General features: G+C 41.1%; 1 long non-coding RNA gene across 1 annotated transcript in view; it reads right to left on the bottom strand.

The window, feature by feature from the left end:
- LOC140453275 (uncharacterized) overlaps nucleotides 1-27,776 on the bottom strand; it is a 125,532-nt gene that overhangs the window by 2,418 nt on the left and 95,338 nt on the right. Inside the window, exon 3 of the long non-coding RNA XR_011952333.1 lies at nucleotides 20,435-20,493. This is a non-coding gene — a long non-coding RNA (uncharacterized lncRNA). The remainder of the gene's footprint in view (nucleotides 1-20,434; nucleotides 20,494-27,776) is intronic.

Below are 27,776 nucleotides of genomic sequence, written 5' to 3'. Positions count from 1 at the left end.
GAACAGCCAGGGAATTCCTAGAGGCATGGCACTCATCCACAGATTCAATCAACAAACATATCGACCTGGACCCAATATACCGACCACTGCAGCGGACAGCTGGAACTGACAACCGGAAGCGGCAGAGACAGGCCACTATAAATGCCGGAGGAAAGATCACAGAAGCGCTTCACAGGAGGCTCCCAAACACTGAGGATGTCACCCAGACAGGGGACGAAACGTCTGCAACACAAATTCCCAGCTCGGCGAACAGAACCACAACAATGAGGAATGATGCATGACATATTCTGTATACAAAATCAAAACTTTTCCCTTGATATTAAGAAATTAAAGGTATCAATCTTAAATTTGCCTTCTCTTAATCTGGACCAATGGATTATTGTTCTGCTACAAAAATCAGAAATTGCTGAAAAAACTCAGAAGATGTGACAGCATCTGTGGAGAAAAAGCAAAGTTAATGTTTCAGGTCTAGTGACTCTTCCTCAGAATAATTCTGAAGAAGGGTCACTGGACTTGATATGCTAACTGGATTTTCTCTCCAAAGATGCTGTCACACCTGCTGAATTTTTCCAGAAATTTCTGATTTTGTTTCTGATTTCCAGCATCTGCAATTCTTTGAGTTTTTGATTATTGTTCTGCAGTCTGACAATGGGTTGACTTTTACCAGAAATAGCCAAATGTTATTCTTGGTGAGTCTCATGGAGGGTTTCTCTCCGTAGGCCCGAACACATTATCTCATGCTATCTTTCCAAACGCACTTCATTACTTCCTACACCACGCACCAATGGCTCATTGTTTCCCCAACCCACCACAGCTTGAAATACTACCCACAGGAATTCCTGGTGTCATCTTTAACCTCCAGCTGGGCCCATGGTCAAGAATTGGCCATCCACAGCTGCCCCACATGGTTCCTGTCAATTACCCCTGACATGTTGGATAGAAGGACCTGGAAGTGGACTAGACAGTTGGGAAGAGCATGCGATCACTGCCCAGGAGTGCACCCTGAGATATTAGCGATGGATGGAGATCTGAAGGAGCAAGAACTCGAGTCTCCAGGAACCCACTAGGACCTTCCTGTCAGGAATTGTCTACCATTGACTTGAATGTTATGCCTTATCCAAGTACCTTTTAAAAGTTGTGAGGTTTCCTGCTTCAACTCCTCTCCCAGGCAGTTCATTCCAAAACTCCACTACCCTCTGGGTGAAAACAGTTTTCCTCAAATCCCCTCTAAACACCATGCCCTTCATCTTAAAATTCTGCCTTCTTGTTATTGACCCTTCAACTAATGGGGAGAACTGCATTCTGTCCATACTCCTCATGATCTTCTACACTTTTATCAGGGACCCCCCCTCCCTCCCTCCCCCCCCAACAAAAGAAAACAATCAAGCTTATCCAGCCACTCTTCATCACTGAAATGTTCCATCCCAGGGGCAACATCCTGCTGAATCCCCTCTGCAATCCCTCCACTACAAACACATCCTTCCGATCATGTGGGGGCCAGAACTGCACACACAACCCCAGCTGTGACCAAACTAAAGTCCTGTACGGCTCTAATGTAACCTCCCTACTTTTGTAATCAATGCCATAAAGGCAATTATCCCTTATGTCTTCTTAACCACCTTATGAACCTGTGCTGCTGACTTCAGGAATGTGTGAACAAGCACTCCAAGAATTTTCTGCTCCTTTACACTTCGTACTGTTCTGCCGTTCATTGCGTTGTCTTGTCTTGTTACTTCTTCCAAAGTGCATCATTCACTCCTTTCAGGGTTAAGTTCTATCCACCACTGATCTGTATATTTGACCAATCTGCTTGTATTCTTCAGTAACCTAAAACCTTCTTCCTCACTACTAACCACCCCGTCAATCTCTGTGTAACTTGCAGGCTTACTTACCATCCCACCAACATTGTCCGCTGCATCATTTATGTATTTATCACAAACACGAAGGGGTTCAGCACTGATTGCTGTGAAACACCACTGAACACTGGGTTCCAGTCACATAAGCAATTTTCTATGACTGCCCTCTGTTTCCTACCACAGTGTCAACTTTAGATTTGTATGCCCACCACCTTTATATATTCTGATACTACTCAGTTAAAAAAAATTGCTCACAATATTTTCATGTAATTAATTAATGTTATTATATAAATAGAAAAGAACGCTTTCAAAAATTACTTTGAACATATTGGTGGCTTTTCCCCAAAATAACAGTTGTGCTTGGAAAGGCAAGGACTGATTAGGGATAGTCAACATAGCTTTGTGTGTGGGAAATCATGTCTCACAAACTTGATTAAGTTTTTTGAAGCAGTAACAAAGAGGATTGATGAGGGCAGAGTGGTAGATGTGATCTATATGGACTTCAGGGTAAAAACAATGACTGCAGATGCTGGAAACCAGATTCTGGATTAGAGTGGTGCTGGAAGAGCACAGCAGTTCAGGCAGCATCCAAGGAGCAGTAAAATTGACGTTTCGGGCAAAAGCCCTTCATCAGCAATACTGTATTCCTGATGAAGGGCTTTCGCCCTAACCGTCGATTTTACTGCTCCTTGAATGCTGCCTGAACTGCTGTGCTTTTCCAGCATCACTAATCCAGAATCTAAATGGACCTCAGTAAGGTGTTCGACATGATTCCCCATGGGAGACTGGTTAGTAAGATTAGATCTCACAGAATACAGAGTGAACTAGCCATTTGGTTACAGAACTGGCTCAAAGGTAGAAGACAGAGGGTGGTGGTGGAGGATTGTTTTTCAGATTGGAGGCCTGTGACCAGTGGAATGCCACAAGGATCAGTGCTGGGTCCACTTCTTTTAGTCATTTATATAACTGATTTGGTGAACATAAGAGGTACAGTTAGTAAGTTTGCAGATGACACCACAATTGGAGATGTAGTGGACAGTAAAGAAGGTTACCTCAGATTACAATGGGATCTTGACCAGATGAACCAGAAGGACTGTTATGGAAATGGGTTCCACATCTCATTGTGGTTCACCATCTGAAGGAATTCCTCCTCATCTCATCCTCACATTCAGCAACTTAATTCTCCTCTGATGGCATAGTTGTTTTCTGTTCAGAGCTTTGTGTGTTCTGAGAGACCCTTCCACCTGAATATCCATCCAGTTGTCCCTAATCTTATTGGGCTGCTGCAGGGAATCTGTTTATTGGTCACTTCTGGGCAGGTGTTACACATCACCATTGAGATCTAGATATCATCCCAAACCCGTGAAGAAAAATGTCAGACCATTTCTGCCCCCTACTGTGATAACAGCAATGATCTCTCCAAAAAAACTGGATGATTGCTCCTAGGCAAATAACAAATAACAGTGTTTATGACTATGTAGATTATATGTTAAAATATAATTTCTGGGAACTAGATTCAGGAGGAATGGTGCAATGTTTACAAAGTTTATTGAATATACATAAAATACAGTCTACTACATTTGGCATTTGCAAATTTATTTTATTCATTTATAGTGGGTGGATGCTGCTGAAGATAGGCATTGGTGGTCCATCCCTAACTGCCATTGAGGAAGCAGTGCTGAGCTACCTCCTCGATCCACTGTAGTGGATGACACTGATGTATGACACCTACAGAACAGTTAGGGAGGGCATTCCAAGATTTTAACCCAGTGACACTGAAGGAACAGTGACTTTAAAAGGTTTTGAAAAGTATGGTGTAACTAAAACTGGTTTGGTGGTTAATATTGATTTCAAATGGTCGAATGTCTCCTGACATTGTTCTCTCCACCAAAACTTTGTTCTTCTTCAGCAAATCAGTTAACAGTGCCACTACACTGGGCTGAAGTTTGGAACAAAACGTCTGATAGAATCCACTGAGTCCTAAGAATCGAAGCACCTCTTCCTTTGAGGTTGGTCATGGAAATTCCTTGATAGCCTTCGTCTTTGAGTTCCGTGGGGTCAACCTTCCATGACCAATGTTATGTCCTAAGAATGTCACCTCTGCTTTTCCAAATTCCATTTTATTTAAGTTTATCACCAGTTTTGCTTCTTATAGTCGTTCAAAGAGCTCTGCCAACTGTACCATGTGATCTTTCCAGGACTTACTAAAGATCACTACATCGTCCAAATAGACTGCACAGATTGTTAACCCAGCCACAACTCTGATAATGAGTCTATGGAATGTGGCAGGTGTGTTCTTCATTCCAAAGGGCATCACCTTAAACTGAGAGAGCCCATTTGGGGTCACAAACGCAGAAATTTCTTTTGCCGTCTCTGATAAAGGTACCTGCCAGTAAACATGCATTAAGTCCAACTTGGTGATGTAACTAGCTTGTCTGACTTTCTCGATACCGTCCTCCAATGTCGGAATTGGATATGACTCCGATTTCGTAATGGCGTTAACCTTCTGATAATCCGTACAGAATTGTTGCGTCCCATCTAGTTTGGGAACTAACATGATCGGCGAACTCCACTCGCTCTGGCCTGGTTCAATGATGTCCTCGATGAGCATGGCCTCCACCTCCATCTGGACATCTCTGGCTTTGAAAGGATTAAGCCAATAGGAGCAGTGTTCCCTACATCTACTTCATGTCCAATAGCATTAGTCCTACCAATCTGATCCTTACGTATGTCCTTATACTGCAGTAACAATTCTTTCAACTGCATTTTACGCTCCTGAGACAGATAGCTTATTGACCTATCCCACTCCTCAAGTACTCCTTCATTTTTTATTCTATTTTGAGGCACTTCAAAATCCATATTATCATCCGGATTTGATTCTTCACTCTGTCAGGCAGTAACTAACACCTGTTTCTCCAGTTCTTTCTCTCTAGTATAATATGGTTTCAACATGTTCACATTACATACCCAATACCTTTTCTTCTCTAACTGGCATTTTTACAAGATAATTCACCTGACTCAACTTTTTCTCAATTTGACAGGGACCACTAAACCTGGCTTTGAAAGGATCTCCTATAACTGGTAACAGTACAAACACGTCATCCCCTTGGGAAAACGTCTGAGTCTCAGAGCTTTTATCTGCCACCTGCTTCATTCTACACTGTGCCCTCTTTATGTGCTGTTTAGCTAACTCACCTACTTGACTTAATCTCTCTCTCTCTCACCTCCGATACATAATCTAAGTGTGAGATCACCGATTTTGGTCCTGTCAATTTTTAGAACATAGAACATAGGAAAATAGAGCATGGGAACAGGTCTTTTGGTCCACAATATTGTGCAGTAGATTATTCCTAATCTAAAACAAAATAACCTAACCTATGCACCCTCAATTCACTGCGGAAGGTGGGACCTATATATGTAGGACGGGTTGTGCCTGAACTGGAGGAGCGTAAATGTCCTGGGTGGGAGATTTGTTCGTGTGGTTCAGGAGAGTTTAAACTAGTTTGGCAATGGGGTGGGAATCAGAGCTACATTCTCTCTCCCTTTCTTCTCTCTCTCGTTTTCCTCTCTTTCCTTCTCTTCTCTCTCTCTTAACCTTTCTTCTCTCTCTCTTTCTCTTTCTCTCTCCCTTTCTCTTTCCTCTCTCTTTCTTTGATTATCTTCTAACTCCATTTTCCTCAATCTTAATTGAAATTTTTCTACCTCTACTGCACGTGTCTGTTTCGCTGACACAACTAAGTATTTGAGTAATTCCCTTACAATTTCAGCTTTATTTTTGTCCTTGGTTAAAGCCAAATCTAATTTCTTTGTTAATTCTAAAAGTATGGCCTTTATCTTTCCTTCTAAACTTCCATAGCAAATCTGAGAATCATCTTCAAATCTCAGAAACTCTTTAGAAATTTTAAGAGTCATTTCTCTCACTTTTAATTTAATCAACCACAAGTCACCGAAATTAAACAAATTGCCTCACCTATGTTTTATTCAAAGATCGAGGACACTAACCTGCAAGTGTTTAAATCCGTTGGGATTTTTTGTACCCCCAAATCTATTCAAATCTGTCTAATCCAGTTCAAATCCCAACGATAAGTCCCCAGACTGTTACATCATTGTGTAAACCCCCCTACTTAATTTAAATCAGCAACACAGAAAAGATTTATCCCATGCAGTAATCTGTGAGAATTTGAGAACTATTAAGTAAAAATTAACAACTTTATTTCTTAAAGTATAACAGAGAATAATTAACTAACAACTATTTACAATCCCTTCCTCTAACCTATCTTTTACTTTCCCTTCTATATTACTAATCTGATAAAACCCTTGATAAAGATTTACTAAAATTCAAATTTCAAAACCAGCCAGCTGTCGAATCTTCTCTTTATATCTTCCTCTGTCTTCTTTTCTTCTTCGTAAGGATCTCTGTTTCGTAGGGTCAGCACGGTGGCTCAGTGGTTAGCAGTGCTCTCCACAGTGACAGGGACCCAGGTTTGATTCCAGCCTTGGGCAACTGTCTGTGTGGAGTTTGCACATTCTCCCCGTGTCCATGTGGGTTTCCTCCGAGTGATTTGGTTTCCTCCCACAGTTCAAGGATGTGCAGGTTAGGTGAGTTGGCCATGCTAAATTTACCCATAGTTTTCAGGGATATCTAGTTTAGGTGTGTATAGGATAGGGGAAAGGGTCTGGGTGAGTTATTCTTTGGAGAGTTGATGGGAACTTGTTGCCCCAAAGGGCTTGTTTCCACACTATAGGGGTTCTATAATCTATGAGGTTACTGATCAATAAAAGGTACCTTTAAGAGAGCTATTCTCTGGGCAGTCTGCATGTGTTAGTGGCTTGCAAATCTCCCTCAAATGTTCAATTTTTCCTGGTCTTATACTCCCAAAGCATTGGATTGTGTCATTAGCTTTTAATATTGTCAATATGCTCAATTCAAACTGGATTGGAGTTTTGTATTTTTCGGGGTATAATTTAAACCGATTGGCCTAATTCAAATATGTTTCTTTTGTCTCCAGGTAACCAGCTCCCCTAGCTGCTGGACCAAAAGGTTACTTTATATCTTCTTCAGAATACTTGGTGCTGTCAGGTAATTCTGCTAGCTTTTAACTTTCTTAAACGTTGTGGGCGGCACGGTGGCACAGTGGTTAGCACTGCTGCCTCACAGCGCCAGAGACCCAGGTTCAATTCCCGCCTCAGGTGACTGACTGTGTGGAGTTTGCGCGTTCTCCCGTGTCTGTGTGGGTTTCCTCCGGGTGCTCCGGTTTCCTCCCACAGTCCAAAAATGTTCAGGTGAATTGGCCATGCTACAGTACACCCACATCTTCACAACACCATGTATCTGCTGTCCCTGTCCTTCTATTTAGAAGGATCATGGGTTTGTAAAGCTAACAAGGAGCCTCATTAGCTCTAGAGCTCCCTGCAGATGATGCACGCTGCTGCTGGGAGTAGGTGATAGATGGAGTGAATGTTGAAGGTATTGGATAGGATGCTGATCAAGCATGTGCTTTACCTTAAATGTTGTTGGAGATGCACGATCCAGGCAACTGTAGAGTATTCCATCACACTTCTGACTTATGCCAGTAGCTGATGAACAGGTTATGAAGCCTCAAGAGGTGAATTGTTTGCCACAGAATCCCCAGCTTCTGACTTACTATTTAATCATTGTATTCATGTATATGGTCCAGTTCAGTTTCTGGTTAATAGTAACCACCAGGAAGCTCAGGGATTCAATAATGATAACACTATTGAATGGCAAAGTTAGGTTCTCTCTTGTTTGAGATAGTTATTGCATAGAACAGATATTAACTGTTACGTATTACTGGTTGTTGTCCAGGTCTTGCTGTATGTGAACATGGACTGCTTCAGTATCTGAGAAGTCAAAACTAATGAACATTGTGCAATCATTGACAAACATCTCCACTTCTGACCTTATGATGGAGAGAAGGTCATTGATGAAGCAGTTGAAGATGGTTGGGCCTAGGACACTACCCTGCGGAACTCCTGCAGAGATGTCCTGAAACTGAGATGACTGACCTCCAACAACCACAACCACCTTATATGTCAGGTACGAACCCCAAACAGTGGAGTGTTTTTCCCGCTTCCCAATGGCTTTAATTTTCCTCAGGATCCTGGAAGTGACACTTAGTCAAAGGCAGTTATTCTCATCTCCCGTCTGGAATGCAGCTCCGGAACCAAAGCCGCATTGAGCTAAGTGACTCTGATGGAACCCAAACTGTGTATCAGTGTAAAGGTTACCACTGAGCTAGTGTCAAGTGCATACTTATTAAGATCCATTACATATATATTTGTTATACCTGTATAATCTTGTGCTTTCAACATTGCCAGAAATGCTTCTTGTTCCAGTGGAACATAGCCCGTGGGTCTTCCAGTTACAAAAAGTGAGCTGCTGTGTGTGCTCCAGATTCAAATTAACACCCTTGGAGTCTTCACAGCAAACCAGGATCAGAGAGAACTGTCCATTCCAAATTGAAATACCGTGTTAAGAAGTTGAAGAAGCTAATATTTTAAGATGTACACACAAGTACACACACATTTTGATGGATGCCTGCATACACACACAAGTATACACACATGAACGCACACATGAATACATACACATGTATACACATGTGAACATGCACATCATGCACAATTTACCCTTCGATGTAAAAACAATTAACTGAATTAAATTACTAAGCAGAATCATTATTTAAGGAAAACTATTGGTAGTTCCGGGTACACAAAATTTCTAGGGCTTTTACAAACAAAAATCATAAGTCCCTTTGGTGGAGAGGAGGTTTCAAATGCACATCAATAAAGATTGGAAGAAATCCTGCTGTGATAGCTCAATAAACCAACAGACCCTAAAGGAGCAAAGTTTCCCACTATGCTGTCTGCATTCATTCTCAGATGGTTTGAAGCAACGTCCTTTGCCCAGGTGTTTTTTTATTAGAGCCTACAAATCCCAATGGACACTGAGGAACATGGTTCAAACTCCACTCCTGAAACAGCCGGAATATCAGGCAAATAATGTAGTTTCAAAAGGAATTGATTTTAGAAATGTTTAAAGTTCAGATTCCTAATCTGGGTACGATAGAAATGTCTGACAATTATCATTATGTTCAATTTTCAGCACTTTAGCGTAAAACATAGAAGCACGTGAAAGCTACAGATGGTAGCGAATTGTCTTGATGGTGTCTGTAGACGACAATCTGATTGGTCCCAAAGGGATTACGAGTGCAGACAACAGTTAATCAAGCAGCAGACTGCAGTTTTTTGCTCAGAATTCAGAGATAATGACAGGGAAAAAGGGAGCAATGTGAGAGAAATTTGAGTGGAAGGAACAGACACAGCTGTCTGATCTGCTGATAGGGACTTCTAGTGAGGGAAGCAATTTACCTCAATCAACTGCACAAGAAACAACATGTAACCATTTCACACCCAGAACTCTGCCACAGTGATTGAAACACTGTTATACCAACATGAGATAATGAATATAATTGATATTTTATATTTAAGCAGTTAGTTCTACATTGGTTTTTATACCAATTAAATTCCGATCATTACTGTAGGTCATAATTTTATTCATTTACTGTTGGAAGAGTTTGCCATGTGGGTTTGCTATTTATGTCTGCTACTGTGCCACATTGACATTCATTGGAAGGCAAATGTGACCGGACAGCTGGGTTTGTGACACACAGTGACAGCATGGGTTCAGTTCCTGCACTGGCTGAAGTTACCAATAGGTCTAACCTTCTTAACATCAGCCCTTGCCTGAGGTGTACTGACCCTCAGGTTAATCTCACCATCAGTCAGCTCTATCTCTCTCTCTCTGTCTAGTGAGAGAATGATACTTTGGCGACTCTACCTTTAGTTTGACTGCATCACTGAAATGCCTTTGATTTCCAGGTGCTGAAATGTTCATGTTGTTACATGCTCCTCTCTTTATGAATTCTCTGACCTTTTTGCATTCTTACCAGGTTGGTCTTCACTTCATAGACTCACCTTGTAGCCACTGTCTCCTGTATTTGCCATTCAGGTGATTATGATAGCTCCCGAGTACTGCATGCAATCCCAGAGTGTGGACCACACCAACTAAATTCAGTCTGCCCCTTTCAGTAGTCACGTTTTCCTTGATGTAACATTGTGGTCAATTATTACATTCTTATTGTCACTTTGGCTGACAGATCAGCTAACATGGCCAATCAGAGATCAAAAATGGGATCTTTCGTTTCTGTGGGATTCTTTAATACTTAATCTTTAGTACTACCATCAAAAGATCAAGTCTGTCTTGATGAAGCCTTTTTTTTACTTGAACTATTATTTACTGAGATATTTCAATCAGTTGCTTTCTTATCCCACAAACTTATAGGTTGCATACCATTTTACCTAGAGGTGGGCAGTTATGTCAAAATTAACTGGTTTATGTTTCTCTATAATTTTCCGAAAAGATGGTTTCAAACTGACAGATATCACTCATGTTGAGTTAAAAACTCTCTGACAACCCTTACAATGCAGCATTCAGTTAAACGGAGCAGGCAATTCGGCTTTTGCCCAAAACACGATTTTCCTGCTCCATGGATGCTGCCCAGCTTGCTGTGCTTTTCCAGCAACACACTCTCGACTCTAATCTCCAGTCCTCACTTTCATCCAGGCAATTGGATAGTTAATTGTACAAGCAAATCCCACTCTCTTAGGATCATAGAATCCCAACAGTGTGAAAGCAGCCATTTGGCCCACATTAACCCTCCAAAGGACATCACTCCCAGGCCCAACACATCCATGAAACTCTGCATTTCCCACGGCTAACCCACCCAGCCTGCACATCACTGCACACGTTAGAGCATGGCCAGTCCACCTGGCCTGTACATCTTTGAACTGTGGGAGGAAACCGGAGCACCCAGAGGAAACTCACACAGACATGGGGAGAATGTGCAAACTGCACACAGATAGTCACCCAAGGCTGGATTCGAACCCAGGTCCCAGGCAACAGTGCTAACCACGGAGCCACCATGCCACCCTAATGACCCATTGATTCATAGATACGTAAATTCATATTTGCCACTGCAGTTTCTGAATCAATGTAGGAAAACTTTTTTTGCTGTACATCGTGAAATTTTGTCTGTAGGTTGGGAAACACACATTTACACACAACTTTTCTTACTAATAAAACAACAACACTGAACTGCAGATGTTTCTAATGTTTGCTTTGTTCTGCAACATCTCAGACTGGTGCCAAAAGCTATAAGAGATCTCATGCTGTTGCTTTCGACTTCCTTGACCCTGCTGGGGAACAGTTCTACAAAGTACCTATTGGTCTGTTACATCCCGTCTAGCTCTGTTCCCCCCAGATAAGGTTCCACTTGATCTGGGCAAGTTTGTTGGGCTAAATACAAAAAAATCTGTAGAGTTGGATAGTTTGAATCCCATCATAAGAGACATATCATAAATATGGTGACACTGTGTCTGGAATATTGCTTTAAGTTAAAATTCATCCAACACCAGGTTATAGTCCAACAGGTTTAATTGGAAGCACTAGCTTTCGGAGCACTGCTCCTTCATCAGGTGGTTGTGAAGGACACAATTATAAGACACAGAATTTATAGCAAAAGTTTACAGTGTGATGTAACTGAAATTATACATTGAAAAATACTTTGTTTGTTGAGTCTTTAATCTGTTCGAATACCATGATAGTTTCACTTCTTTCATGTGTAAATCACAAAACGTTTTTAAAAGTTGCATTCTCAGGTTAACTGTACCAATGGGTGTTAGCTGGACAATATGTTGAAGGTGTTAGCCCCTGTGTTCTCTGTCTGTGCCATGATGTTTAGATTCTAATCTAAAAAGTGAGATCCCAGAGTCTTGCATGTATTGTTTTAGTTCCTTTGAGGAGGGATGTAGTTGTTTTGGAGGCAGTTCAGTGGAGATTCACTGGATTGATTTCCGATATGAAGGGTTTGTCTTATGAAGAGATATTAAGCAGTTTAGGCCAATACTGTCTGGATTTTAGAAGAATGAAATGAGATCTAATCGAGGCGCATAAGGTGCTAAAGGAGATAAACAAAGGGGGTGTAGAGAGGATGTTTCCTCTTGTAGGGCAATCTCGAGTGGGAGATCATAGTCTGAGGCTATAATGTGTCACAAAGCTGGCTTCTTTTTACTAAAAGCTGTTCCTTTTCTCAAGGATACATTGTCCTTGGTTTTCTTTTCAGCGGGGTAATAAACAGCTCCCAGAGCCGATTAGATTGATTTGGTACAGAGATTAAGCACTATTGAGTGGACTTTTTGCTTATATGTAAACAGCTGAGACTTCAGGCCAAAGTAGTCATGTTTTAGAAGTGACCTGTATAATGAAAGGGGAGTGGTCAGCTGTCTAACTGAGCAGTTGAGTTCAGTCTAGAACTAGCTGGGAGTTAAAAAGTGAGCTGTGTGAAAACAAACTCTCCTTCTGCTCTTCTAACTTCAATCTGTAAGCATCTGTTCCATTTTTAAACTGTGTTTCAAGAGGGTTTGCTTATTAAGACTGTTGTGTATATTTGGAACAGCATAATTAAGTCCAGTTTGAATAGACTGAGTTCTGTAGGGGTTCTTTTTTCTGTTCTTTGTGCTTTATTGTGTAATCTTGTGAATAAATGTTTGTCTGGTTTAAAACCCAGCTTCCTCACTCTGGGTAATTTTCACTGTACACTTACCGAAATAAATTGTAAAGCTCTGGTCTGGGCTGCCTGTTTAAGAATGTTTTGAGTGGTCTGGCCGAGTCCATAACAGATTGGGGGCTCTTTGTGGGATTTTGAACAGCATGTGGTAGGTGCTAGTTTCTTTATTTTGGGTGTTGGTTTGGTTGGGGAGACAAAGCTTGGGATAGGAATGGCTCTTTCAGTCGCCAGGAAGTGGATGCAGTGACTTTGGAGGTTTTGCACAAAGTGAATAAGACCAAGCTGCAGGAATTAGCTGGGAAGCTGGAAATGGGACTGCCTGTTCCTGTGAGGAAAGGAGAGATAATTACAGCAGGAACTCAGCATTTAAACTTACTGGAGAAACCATCAGAACCTATAGAGATGGCCAGAATTCAATTACAAATGAAGCAGATTGAGTTAGAGGTGAGAGATAAGGAAAAGGCAGCAGAAATGAAACAGAGTTGCGATTAAAAAGCAGAAGAGAGGGAAAAAGAGAGCAGAGAAAGAAAAAGAGAGAGCTTTTGAACTTCAAAACTGACACTTAAAAAGGAAAGTCAGCTTAAAAGGCTGGAGATAAAGGCCAAGGCAATCTCAGTGAGAAAGTAGTGCAAACTCATGTGGAAAAGCAGAGAATTAAAACAGCGAGGTTAGCAGCTGAAGTGGTTGATGATTATGAGCTGGTCCATAAAACACAGTTTGTCTTCCAGAATCAGTTTCAGTCCATGAGGGATCGAAATTGGGGCAAAGAGAAATCCTCACGTGGAAAGGGAAGCAGAGATCTCAGTGAAGATCATAATGATAATTTACCACCGGGTAAAAAAGAAACCCTTGAGGGGGAGAAAGAAGTTAAAAAACTCCAGCGTTTTCATTATATTAAAGTGGGCCACACAAAATTGCAGTGTTGGTGGGCTGGGGGAAAGACAGATGTAGGAAAACCAAACAAGCCTGGAAGTTTTGATGGACCAGTAATAAAAAGCACAAGGGAATTTAGACAACTGCCTCAGAGTAGACAAGATGATCAGAGGTTGGTTAAGGAGGAAATGCCAGATCTGCTTAAAAAATATACATGCGAGGATAAAGTTTATTCACATAGGCCAGGAGCAGCAGGTAAGGAGGTTACAACATTAACGGACACAGGATCCTCTCAGTCTGTGATGCTGAAGGATGAAGAGATATATACTCCTGAGGGACTATTGCCAGAAAAGGTACTGGTAGCAGGGAATTCATGGTGAGACAAAAGTGCTCAATTATGTAAAGCGAGGCTAGAGAGTCCAGAGAAGAGTGGGGAATTTGTGGTAGGAGTACTGGACAAACCCTCAGCTCCAGGAATACAATTTGTCCTTGCAAATGATATAGCTGATTCACCAGTAGGTGTGCTGCCTACTCTAGTTGAAAAGCCAGTGGAGACGCAGGCAACTGAAAAAATGAAGAATGTTTATCCAGGAATTTTCCCTGATTGTGTGATCACAAGATCACAGAGGCACAAGCTGGAGCAGGAGGGATCAAAAGGAACAGACAAGGAAGCTGACATAGCTTTATCACAAACTTTCTTCGATCAGATAAGTGGAACAGAGAAGGAGCAAATAGGTAAACATGTAAGTATCTTTAGTTCTGCTATGCTTTTGAATTACAGCTGAAAGATGAGGAGTTAAAACCGTTATATCAAAAGGCATTTACAGAGAACGAAATGCATCCCTGTGTGTTATTAAATAACAAATGATGTCATAATGAGGAAATGGAGACCATCACACATTCAAACAGATGAGAAATGGGCAGAGAGTCATCAAATTGTTTTGCCAATAGGGTATAGAAAGGAAGTACTGCAAGTGGCGCATAAGCTAGCACTTGGAGATCATTTAGGGGTGAGGAAAACACAGGCTAAAATACAAAGACATTTTTACTGGTCTGGACTACAAAAGGATGTAGTTGAATTTTGCCAGATGTGCCATAAATATTCGCTAATCAGAAAACCACAGGCAGTAATAAAACCTGCACCTTTAATACCTATTCCAGCAATTGAGGAATCTTTCACAAGAGTCTTGATTGATTGCATAGATTACATTACATTACATTACAGTGTGGAAACAGGCCCTTCAGCCCAACAAGTCCACACAGACCGGCCGAAGTGCAACCCACCCAGACCCCTACATTTACCCCTTACCTAACACTACAGGCAATTTAGCATGGCCAATTCACCTGACCTGCACATCTTTGGACTGTGGGAGGAAACCGGAGCACCCGGAGGAAACCCACGTAGACACGGGGAGAATGTGCAAACTCCACACAGTCAGTCGCCTGAGGCGGGAATTGAACCCAGGTCACTGGCGCTGTGAGGCAGCAGTGCTAACCACTGTACCATCGTGCCACCCAAATAGGTCCCCTACTTCAAACAAAAAGTGGGAATAAGTATTTATTAACAATAATGGATGTGTCGACTAGATTTCCAGAGGCAATCCCATTACACAACATCACAATTAAAAGGGTTGTAGAAGAATTACTTAAATTTTTTACTAGATATGGACCACCAATAGAAATTCAGTCAGATCAAGGATCAAACTTCGCATCCAAACTATTCACGGAGGTTATAGATAACTTGGGAATAAAGCAATTCAAATCTACAGTGTACCATCCTGAATCGCAGGGAGCGCGAGAGAGATGGCATCAAACACTAAAGACCATGTTAAGGGTTTATGATCAGGATTATCCAGATGATTGGGATAAGGGAGTTCCATTTGTACTTTTTGCGATCAGAGATGCACCGAATGAATCGACCAGTTTCAGTCCATTTGAACTAATTTTTGGGCATGAAGTAAGAGGATTGTTAAAATTGATTAAGGAGAAATAAGTCAGAATTCAGAGGTCACGCATTTGGACTATGTGTCAAATTTTAGAGAATGATTAAAAAGAGCTGGAGAGTTGGCTAAACAGTATTTAAACATATCACAGCATAGAATGAAACAGGAAGCAGATAAGAAATCACAAATTCGCTATTTTGCAATTGGTGATAAGGTATTGGTGTTACTTCCAGTAACAGGTGAGCCTTTAAGAGCAAGGATCTTATCAAATCAACACAGTTCCAATATCCAATTCCACGGTTGGAGGACAGTGTCAAAAAAATGGGGCAAACAACTTACATTTCTAAGTTGGCCTTGCTCAGAAGCTACTGGCAAGTACCTCTGTCAGAGAGAGCAAAGGCAATTTCAGCTTTTGTAAAGCCAAATGGACTATATCAGTTCAAAGTCACGCCATTTGGTATGAAAAATGCTCCAGCCACATTTCAGAGACTAACTAATAAGGTCATTGCCGGATTACCCAATTGTGTAGTGTATATTGATGACCTGGTGGTTTTTAATCACTTGTGGAAGGAGCATTTACAGCATTTATTGGACTTGTTTGATCGACTTCAGAAGGCAGGTATGGTGGTAAACCGAGCTAAAAGTGAACTTGCCAAAGCCCAAGTCACCTTTCTGGGCCATGTTATCGGACACGGGCAAATGGCCCCACGGAATGCAAAAACAAAAGTAATCGGGGAATTTCCCACACCATTGACGAGAAAAGCTGTACTATGGTTCCTGGGGTTGAATGGATTTTACTGAAAGTTTGTGCCAAACTTTAGCAGTGTGGCTGTTCCACTCACCAAATTGTTAAAAAAGGGAATGAAGTTTCAGTGGATAGCGGACTGTCAAAAGGGATTTGACAGCCTAAAAACGGTGTTAACCACTGCCCCAGTATTAGCCACACTGGATTACACAAAACCTTTCAAGGGGGCTATTGATGCCAGTGATGTGGGTGTTGGTGCGGTGCTCTTACAGGAGGATGACGAGGGAATAGAAAGACCCATCGGGTATTTTTCCAGGAACTGAACATTCATCAACAGAAATATTCAATGGTGGAGAAAGAAACTTTGAGCTTGGTGTTGGGATTACAACATTTCAGTGTCTATATTACCAGCAATGCTTCTGAAACAATCGTATACAGAGGAACCTCAATTATCCGAACGAAATGGCAGGCACTATTCGGTTCGGATAATTGATTATTCATTTAATTGATTCAAGGCCTCTCCCCTGGAGCTCGGAGTTTTCTGTTAGGTTCGCTCCCTGTTCAGGAGATGAGGCAACATCACACCACACGCGAGCGAGTTTTAGGGTTTTGGAGATTGGGCAGGAAGTGAAGTTGAGACTGAGATGAGATCAGCCACAATTGTATTAAATGGTGCAGCAGGTAGAAAGGGCTGAATGACCTGCTCCTGCTTGTGGTTCTTATATTTTCATATTCTAAATGAATTTTGCCAAACACCAACAACTATTCTGAGAGATGATTTGGAAATGATGCACAGTAGGAAAGGGGAATGATTTCAGATCCAACCGGCTTTAACGCTAATGTCTGAGAATAAAACTTGAGGGAGAGGCCTAAGAAAGAAACATAAAAAATAGAAGCAGGACTAGGCCCTTCGGCCCTTTGAGCCTGCTCCACCATTCTATATGACCATGGCTGATCATCCAGCTCAATCCCCTGTTCCTGCTTTTCCCCCATACCCTTTGATCCCTTTAGCCCCAAGTACAATATCCAACTCCTTCCTGAAATCATTCAATGTTTTGGCCCTGACTGTTTTCTATGGTAGTGAATTCCACAGGCTCCCCAGTCTCTGGGTGAAGATATTTCTCCTTACATCAGTCTTAAAGCCAGACCTGGATGAGAATAATCGACAACTTTAAATTTTTACAAAGCATTAATGGGATACCCAATCCTCTTCTTAGCCTGTGTCCACAAACCTGATCCGGGGCTGTGCACGTCAGTGGATCTCAGGATTTTACTAAATTAGGAGACAGTGAGGACTGCAGATGCTGGAGATCAGAGTCAGAAAGTGTGGTGCTGGAAAAGCACAGCAGGTCAGGCAACATCTGAGGAGTAGGAAAGTCGACGTTTCAAGCATAAGCTCTTCATCAGGAATTTGGGGATGCCCAAGGGGGCTGAGAGATAAATGAGAGGAGGGTGGGACAGGGGGGAAGGTAGCTGGGAATGCGATAGGCAGATGAAGGTGGTGGGGGATGGTGATAGGTCGGAAGGATGGATTGGATAGGCGAGAAGGAAGATGGACAGGTAGGACAGTTAAAGAAGGCAGTGTCGTGTTGGAGGGTTGGATTGAAATAACATGAGGAGAGAGGAAATGAGGAAACTGGTGAAATTGACATTGATCCCATGTGGTTGGAGGATCCCAAGGCAGAAGAGGAGGCGTTCTTCCTCCAGGCGTCGGTGGCTTGGATTTGGCAGTGGAGGAGGCCCAAAACTTGCATATCCTTGGCTGAGTAGGTGGGCACTGGGGTTGTTTATTGTGTGTGTCCTGGAGATGTTCCCTGAAAAGTTCCGCAAGTTGGTGTCCTGCCTCCCCAATGTAGAGGAGACCACATCGAGAGCAACGGACACAGTTGGTGAGGTGTTTGAATGTGCAGGAAAATCTCTGCTGAATGTGGAAGGAGACTTTGGGGACATTTCATTTTACTGAAATATGCAAACGTAACAAGGCTTTGGTGTGGAACACAGCTATAACACAAGGTTTGCAAGAACAGTAGAAACAATTCAAATGGACAAAGGGAATATTTAGGACACACGTTCAGGAGAACTTTTACAAGAATAATCAACACTTCTGAGTTATGTAAGCATGATACAAGAGGAGGGAGTAATTCAAACAGACATTTAGATGATGGAGTGGTAGAAATGGTTCTTTGTTTAATTACAGATAAATGAGTGAAAATGAACTGGATAGTCTGTAGCCACCACTTGGATCTAATTTGTGCATGTAACAACATTATCCTACTAGGCTGATATCATTCTTGCTCAAAGCACATGTACTTGTCCCTGAATCTGGGCTGATCTTTGCTGGAGTGGCAGCAGCAACCCTGCAGTTGGATCCCAATCCCCCCTGAATTACAGAGGGGAAAGGGGAAGGAGGCTGGCTTTCTGCTTTCTGATTGCTATCTGCCACAGCAGATTTTCATAATCAAGTTAAGCATCAGGGCTACCATTTACATCACATTCCTTTGCTTTCAGAGTATTAATAGGAAACAGCAGAGCAGCTAATGGGCAACTGGTACAAACATAGACAAGCAACTGCTGCATTTAAAATAGTGAAGAGATTAATGCATTTTAATTTTGTTGATTGTAACTCAGATAAATGTTCTTCAATCTCAGGAAGGAATTATTGCGTGGAGTTGGGGTTGTCAGTAACAAGAAACATAGAGATATGCTCAGACATCCAGGATATGCCGACATCAGAATTCCATGCAAGTGGTCATGCCTTACAGCTTTGAATTATACATTCTATAATCCATTTTCATAAATGAAAAATTTAAAACCTGAGTATCTATTTTCTAATCATCTTCTTGTCAGTTACTTACTCAGAAGCAACTGACAAGGTGATTTCTGTTCGTAGCTCTGACCTCGGAGACATGAAGGTGATCATTGAAATCAAACTGAAAACATTACTCAAAGAAAATTACTTGAACTAAATTAAGGAAAGAATAAAATAAGAAGTGAGGGAAGAAAGAACTTCTTTTCTCTACAAAAATGGCATTGTTTTGCAGTTTTAACTCCATAACTAATAGTTATAAACAGTAACCAGCTTCAGCCATCCCAGAATAAATACTGGGTACACACTACTTTTATTTTTAGATGGAAGGGCAAGGACTTGTTAACATTGTATAGATTTGTTATTTTGTGCTTATATTTGGAACAGTTCAATTATTTGACTTTTCTCAATCTGAATTATTCATCAGTTGCTGAAATCAAGCTGAGCCTACAAGTTTCAATATTTCACTTCATATCTGTTCGGATGAGCTTTTTTTGGGTTGTGTGGTGTTAGCAATTATAAAATTGTTAAATTATCGACCACCACTCTTGTAGTTGCATTCGCTGTTGCTGGTGTGATGTCCTCTGCTGTTTGAATGGAGATTGGTAAAGTGCCAAGTGATCATTTAACTACAGCAAAGGAAGATATTGGGACTAGACAAAGTAAAATTGATCACTGGTGCTTCTGTCTTTAGTTTATTGACCAAATCCAATGATTCTTATCCAACATAAGATACCTAACCTCAGTCAAACATTCCAAGTTCAGCATTTTGCAATGTGATCATTCTAAAATATATCAGTTATGTTTCCATCAATGGCTGCTATTTTAATTTTATAATTGTGTAAAGCATAAATGGTGGCAAACTGGTGATGGCTCAAGACTAGAATCTGAAAGCAACAACCTTCTGCCCTGTGGAAATGGGTTAAAATCCCACTATGTTTAAATGAGTGATAGACCTGGCATATAAAACTATTCTCGGTAATACTGCCATTAATTGCTGTTCAAGAAACCTGCACTTGATTCATTAATGCCATCTCGGGAAGGAAATCCTTGTCTGGCCGACATGTGACTCCAGACCCAAAGCAGTGCAGTTGACTTGTAACTGTCCCTGAAGTGGCCTAGCAAGCTACTTAATTTAACAAATGTGTGTCATGCTAGTGACAGACAGATCCCATTAAAGAGAAACGATTGATTACATTGTTTGTTTTTGAATAAACAGTTTTCCACTTGAGAGCATTAATTAAGAATTTGATCTTAATTATTGGGAACAAAAGTAAAATGTTAAATTGTCAGTTAGGCTTGCAATATAGTGCACTGTATGTCCTGGAAGCTATTTATATTAACAAGTGATGCCTTGCTCTTGCAAGTAGAAACAAACGTACATGTCTTTTGCCTTTTTAAACTTAATAAAAATAAGTGAAAATGATTCAATAGCTAGTTTATTTCTCAGGGCAATACCCTAACCAATCAGAGTCAAACAGCCTAGTTTCAGACTTAAATAAGTCTGGCAATTAATTGTCAATCATCATTAATCGGTGCATTTGCTGTAGAAATATCCCTACCAGTCAGAGTCCACTTGCTAGTCAATCAGCACTCTCCTCCCATAGTCTTGCAAAATGTCCTGTTGAGTGCAAGATGAAAATCATCAACATAATGTATTTTGTCAGTAGTACTCAAAAACAAAATTGCTAAGATGTTTAAGGATTCATAAATATTCCATATTCCTGTATTCTACTGCTTTGCATAAATATCAGAGGAAATTATTCCTTTTGACTGGAATTTGTAAGACATGGAAAAAGATTCAAATTAAGTTTTTATTGCACATCAAAAATGTGAATAACAAAATGATGGTAATATGAAATAAAGTTGAATCAAAAGTAGAGCAACATTTTCAGTGCAGTACGAAGTGATGAGCATGTTTAGACTGGTGTACAACTGTAACACTGAGACAGACGCTCTGTTGTCAAGTGGTGTGCTTAATTAGCAAGTGTTATGTTGTAAAACAACAGTCTAGTAGAATCAAGAAAGATTGTAAAACCCAGTACCAGACAATTACTGTCTGTGGCTAGCCCAGACAATAACAAAATAGAAAAAGGCACAGTCTCCTGGCAGTGAGCAATGACAGCTTAATACTGATGATTCTAAACCAAAAATACATTCTGTAATATACCAGTATCTTCAGTAAATAGTGAAAGCATTAGCTGATACCAAAAACAATACTCGCACACTGTTAAAGTTCCTGTCTCAATGTTTAAGAATCTACTCAAAACAGCAGTTAAATAACTTAGAAAGAGAAGAGCAATTAGAAATTGTCAGTGTTGAGACATATTACTAGACAAAGATTTGCTTCTGGACTCTGAAGTGCTGGGACAGTCAGTGTGCAATGTTCAACTTTTCTGGATGTCAGATAGACTGGAGTAAGTAATAGAGACAATGAGAAGGAACATTGCAGCACCAACACACTGCTGTTCTGCTGATTTCACCAGCAGTATTGACTGAATCAACTTGCAGCTCTATTGATGCATTAATCACTCATGGCCAATAGAACCTGGGTGATGTCATAACATTTGTCTCCAAGAATTTCATTTTCCAAATATTGCATGTCAGTATTATTATCCTCAAGATCATATGAAATCAATGCAGATTTCCAACATTTTTTTTTGGATTCCCCACATCCTTGATATTTTGGTTTGTGTTCATGTGATTTCACTGGAACTTTGATTGTCAGTCAAATGCACATCATTAATTGGGAAAATACATGTGGTGGACAGCTTTTGTGTAAGGGGGTAAAGTTCTGAAACTTTCTCGGCGGCAATTGGAGTAGGAGGAGCAACTGCGAAGACCAGACAGGAACGGAACTTTTAAATATATAAACTTACCTCGAGAGTTTCAGGTACATATTTTGGCAGCAGCTTGAAAGGATATTGGAGCTGAAGGGGGAGGATCCAGTTGTTGTGGTCCACGTTGGCACTAACAACATAGGCAAAACTAGGGTGGAGGACCTGTTTGGGGATTATCAAGCACTAGGAAGGAAATTGAAGAACAGGTCCTTGAGGGTTGTAATCTCTGGATTACTGCCCGAGCCATGTGCTAATTGGCAGAGGGATAAGAAAGTTAGGGAAGTAAATATGTGGCTCAGAGATTGGTGTGGGAAAGAGGGTTTCCATTTCATGGGATATTGGCATCAGTTTTGGAACCGGGGCGATCTGTACCGTTGGGACGGTCTCCACCTGAACCGATCCGAAACCAGTGTTCTGGCAAAAAGGATAAATAGGGTGATCACTAGGACTTTAAACCTGTGAGTTGGGGGAAGGGAAAGGGAAAGTAACAAGGAATATGGAATCAAGTAGAAAGAAAAGCAGCAGGTTAGCATGTGTGCAGGGTTTAAGTTCAAGGCAGACTAGGAATGAAGCAAAAAGGATTGATAACTCTACCTAATGTTATGACATCACCCAGGTTCTATTGGCCATGAGTGATTAATGCATCAATAGAGCTGCAAGTTGATTCAGTCAATACTGCTGGTGAAATCAGCAGAACAGCAGTGTGTTGGTGCTGCAATGTTCCTTCTCATTGTCTCTATTACTTACTCCAGTCTATCTGACATCCAGAAAAGTTGAACATTGCACACTGACTGTCCCAGCTCTTCAGAGTCCAGAAGCAAATCATGAGGATAAGAAAATTAGCATTAAGGTGCTTTATCTGAATGCTCAAAGCATTTGTAATAAAGTAGATGAATTAATAGCACAAATCATCGGGAATGATTATGGTGTGGTAGGCATCACAGAGACATGGTTGCAGGGGGTTCAGGACTGGCAGTTAAACATTCAAGGATTTACAACTTATCGAAAAGACGGGGGGTGGGCAGAGGGGGCAGGGTTGCCTTGTTAGTAAAGAATGAGATTAAATCTATGGAACTGAATGACCTCAAGTCAGATGCTGTGGAGACTGTGTGGGTGGAGTTGAGGAACCACAAATGCAAAAAAACCATAATGGGAGTTATGTGTAGACCGGCCAGTAGTGGTCAGGACCAGGGGTGCAAGATGCACCAGGAAATAGGGCATGTCAGAAAGGCAAGGCCACAGTGATCATTTAATGAACGGCTGAGGATCCTGGGATTGTATTCATTGGAGTTTAGAAGGTTATGGGGAGATCTAATAGAAACTTAGAAGATAATGCATGGGTTAGAAAGGGTGGACACTGAGATATTGCTCCCATCAGGCGGGGATACTAAGACTCGTGGGCACAGCCTTAGAATTAGAGGGGCTCAATTTAGAACGGAAAAGAGGAGATATTTCTTCAGTCAGAGAATGGTGGGCCTGTGGAATTCACTGCCATGGAGTGCAGTGGAGGTCAGGACGTTAAATGTCTTCAATGCAGAGATTGATAAATTCTTAATCTCGCAAGAAATTAAGGGATGCGGGGAGAGTGTGGGTAAGTGGCGTTGAAATGCCCATCAGCCATGATTGAATGGCGGAGTGGACTCGATGGGCCAAATGGCCTTATTTCCACTCCTATTTCTTTGGTCTTATGGTCTTATGAAAGAGTTAAGGCTGAGGAGTGATTTAAGGATTTCTTAATTTTTTTTAAAAATCACTTGTAGGATATGGGTGTCATTGGCTGGGGCAGTATTTATTGTTGGTCCTTGAGAAGGTGGTGGTGAGCTGCCTTCTTGAATTGCTGCAGTCCACCTGCTCTAGATAGATTTACCTACACTTAGTGAGGGAGAGCCAGGATTTTGACCCAGTGACGTTGAACATAAACATGTTCAACGTCACTGATGTATTTCCAAGTCAGGATGGTGACTGGCTTCGAGGGGAACTTGCCGGTGGTGGTGTTCCCATGTATCTACAGCCCGTCTAGATAGATGTGGTCATGGCTTTGGAAGGTACAGTGTAAAGATGATGATGATATCACATGGATTTGGCCAGGGAACAGCTTGAAATCTTGATTTATTATTTTGAAATCTTGTTCCTCGGTGTCCGATATGTGGGTCCACAGAGTTGACTATGGTATAGGTTTCAGGCACAAAATAGCCTCCTCTGCCTCCAGTATGGTAGGCAAGTATATCCTCATCATGAGCTGGAAATATACAATCATACGAAACAAACCAGTGATCGGTGCCCAACACCTGAAACAGGTATTACACACTTTTTACGACTAGAATGTGCACATTAATGTTCTCCACTCCAAGGTCAGCTTGTCTTGAGTTAGTCAGCACCAGAATCCCAAAGTTACCACCCACTAGGCTGCAACCATCAAGGTACATTTGCAAAATATCTGAATCCAGCTCACGTTGAAAAAACATGTGACCGTGGTTGCTAAGTGATGATGGCAGCTCAAAGTCTACCTCAATGATAACCTCTCTCCCCTTGGCGACTCAAGATCTTCCCAAACCAATCACTCCTCCTTTTCAAGGTAACCAGAAAATAACACCTGCGTTGGTCAGAAAATAAAATCTGCAACAGAACATCTTGTGCAGTCAAGATGATGTCATGCTAATTGACACTTTAAATATTTAAAAGCTTGAAGCACTCAAATCACTCCATTAGATTAATCTATTAATTTTAAAGCAAAATATATCTTGCTTGGAACATGGATGCGCTAATTACTTCCAGTCCTTTCAGCATGAAGCCTATAAATAGAAAGTAGGAGAAGTAAATCCTCACTTACATCAATCCTTATGATGAAGAAAGCAGTTACCTACAATTATTTTCTAAACATTTCACAGCTTTCAAGTTTTGATTCCAGGAACAATTGATAGTGGATTCAAACATAAAGAACATTCATTGTCTGAAATGATGTATTCAAATTAGCTTTGAGTTTTCCTTCCAAAAATAATGAAAGAAAATGGTGTGTAACTGCAGGCAGGGATGGCTGAGAGGATTAATGATGTGGAGATACTGGTGTTGGACTGGGATGGACAAAGTTAAAAATCACCAGGTTATAATCCAACAGGTTTAGGTGAAATCACAAGTGTATAAAAGTGTATGATGTTGCCACACATGGCGCCATCTTAGGTACAAAGGTACCTAGGTACCAAAACATTTAGTTATGAATTAGTAAAAGAAACAGTGTTAAAAAATTAAGCATTTCAGACCTTCATAGAATAAATAGATACATAAATAATTAGCGCTGCCGATGTTGGAGATCTGAAATATAAACAGAGAATGCTAGAGCAAGTCAGTAACTCTGGCAGTATCTGTAGAGAGAGAAACAGCGTTAAACTTCTCAAGTATGGTGACTTCTTCAGAAATGAAGAGGGCTGGAAAATAATAGTTTTTATGCTGTTGAATAACTTCAGATTACGAACACTGTCCTCCATTTTGATTACATCCCCTTCCCAACTCTTACCCAGGGTCCTGTTTTCCTGAAGAAGGGCTTATGCCCAAAACGTCGATCCTCCTGTTCCTTTGATGTTGCCTGGCCTGCTGCACTTTTCCAGGAACACATTTTTAAGCTCTGATCTCCAGCATCTGCAGTCCTCACTTTCTCCTGTTTTCATGGGTTTAATTACACCATAGCTGACTTATTTTTAACTATTTACCCATTCCATTAACACTTGTTTTGCATCTTAAGCATTCCTTTACTGCCCTTAGCACTCCCTTCATCTTTTGCTCTGGGTACCATCATCACATGTCACAATTGATCCTTCTCCCATTTACCATCAGCATGAAAATGATTACTTTCCTGACCTCTTCAATTCAAGGAAGAGTCTTTAACTCGAAAGGTTAACTCTGTTTCTCTCTGGAGTGATGCTGGCAGATCCACCGATTTTTTCCTGCACTTTGTGTTTTTATTAGTGATTCAGTAACGTGGATTCAAATTCTACTACAATAGATGGGAATTTAAAATCAGATAAAATAATTTTAAATAAAATGTTTGTATGGGCAATGACCAAAAAACTAACAGATTTTAAACCTGTCCCCTGTGTCGCAAAAGATGGGACTGGCCTCGGAATCCTCCAAATAGTTGGACCGTTCCCTATCACCTGTCCTTCATGTAAGAATTTGTAAAGAGAAACACCTTTGACCACAAGTCCTTCAGGAAGTGGGTCAGCATGTAATGTCCTTGAAACTGTGTGGGAAAAGGAGAAGGCGGATTCTGTCAGGTTGTTCCCTGAACAGACTGTCAAAGTCATTTGGCAAAGAGTACACCCAGACTTTCTGCACTACCCACACTGCCCTCAAAGTGGCTACTAAAAGTGGCTACAGATTGTCACACATCTTCTTCTGGAAAGTGTCTTTGCAAAGGGAGTCAGGAGAGAGGTGCTATGGCTCATTCCAAGCAGCTCCATGACGCAGGATCTCTGTGCTCTATGGCCTGTTCCATTGAGACAAACATCGACAGTGCCCGGAGGACCATCAACTTGAGGAAAGATGCTCTTTGGTCTGCCCATTGGTCTTCCAGAGCAAGGAGTTAACCTTGACTGAGTGTTGCAGACTGGCACATTCCAAGGTCCAGGACTACGTGCTGAGGGATGCACTGAAGCTTGGGGCAGCTGCTGCCAAGGTGTAGTGAGGAAAGACCACTGTCTGAGGTCTTCCTGCTGAAGGTAAATGGGGATCCTTTCAGTTATCAGACCCTCTTGATATCTCATATGTGTGTAAAAAGCCTTGTATAAGTAACAAATGCCTTGGGTTTGTTTGTTCTACATATGAAAACCTGTGTACAGAATCAATCTGCTCTGATGACTATGTATGTACATAAAGATTTTTTATGAGTAAAGTATATTTTTGAAATAAAAACATTAAGTAAAAAAATCAATCCAGTTCACTAATGTCCTTCAGTGAAGGAAATAATCCCTTCCTTATTCAATTTAGTCTCCAGACCCACAGACTCCAGACCCACAACAAAGTAGTCAACTCCTAACTCCCTCTCCAAAAACTAACAAATTATTCAGTTTAATTTCAAAAGGTGCCTCACCATTGGTTTTCAAGGAAAGTTAGCCCTGGCCTTGTGAGTAACGTATAATCATGTGAATGCATTTAAAAGAAAATGGCCTACCATCAAGTTTTCTTTTTTTATTATTGGGTGTCATTGGTTAGGTCAACATTATTGCCTATCCTTAATTGTCCAGAGTCAACCTCATCTCTGTGGGTCTGAGGTCACATGTAGTTCAGACTAGGTAAGGATGGCAGACTTCCTTCTGTGAGAGGCGCTTGCAAATGTTGTTGTTTCTGCAAAAATCACAAGGCGGAATCATGAGGGGGGTGTATGTTAAGCTAGATATGCCTGCACAAACAGCTACAAGTAGCTGCATCTTGCTTCTGCAGAAATCGCAAGGCGGAATCAAGAGGGTGTATACCAACAAATAACAAACCGAAAAGGAAGATGGTCGACTGGTAGAAACTGATGTATTGACATGACAGCTGCAATTGTCATGCACATAGGGAGTTAGTATGAACAAGATAACCAAATAAGACATAATATAAATATGAGTTGTAAGAGCAAGTGTCCAACAAGTAGGCACCCTGATCAGAAGGTTACAGGCTTAGAGTAGTGGGGGATGTAAACAGAGGCAGTGTGAAGCTAAAACTTGTGATAGGCTATGCGCAACAACAAAAGCAACCAACAGGGTAAATGGGGAGTACCAAGAGATTCAACTGAACTGTATAAATTGTTATACAACCTTCTGATCAGGGTGCCTACTTGTTGGACACTTGCTCTTGCAAGAATGCATTAATAAAACTGCTGCTTCAGAATTTGACTTGGACTGAAATTATTGAACAGTGAGCTTTGTTTCTCACACTTCCTTAAAGGATATTAACAAAGCAGATTTTTTTTACAGTGCAAGTGCTTACATGGTCCCATTAATCTAGCTGTCTGTTTTAAATTTTATTGAATTCAAATTTCACCAGCAGCCATGGTTGGATTCAAACCCCTATCATCAAAACCCTGGCCTGG

Source organism: Chiloscyllium punctatum, chromosome 27, assembly GCF_047496795.1.
Source record: "Chiloscyllium punctatum isolate Juve2018m chromosome 27, sChiPun1.3, whole genome shotgun sequence".
Taxonomy (NCBI): domain Eukaryota; kingdom Metazoa; phylum Chordata; class Chondrichthyes; order Orectolobiformes; family Hemiscylliidae; genus Chiloscyllium; species Chiloscyllium punctatum.
This window is presented reverse-complemented; position numbering and strand designations above follow the sequence as displayed.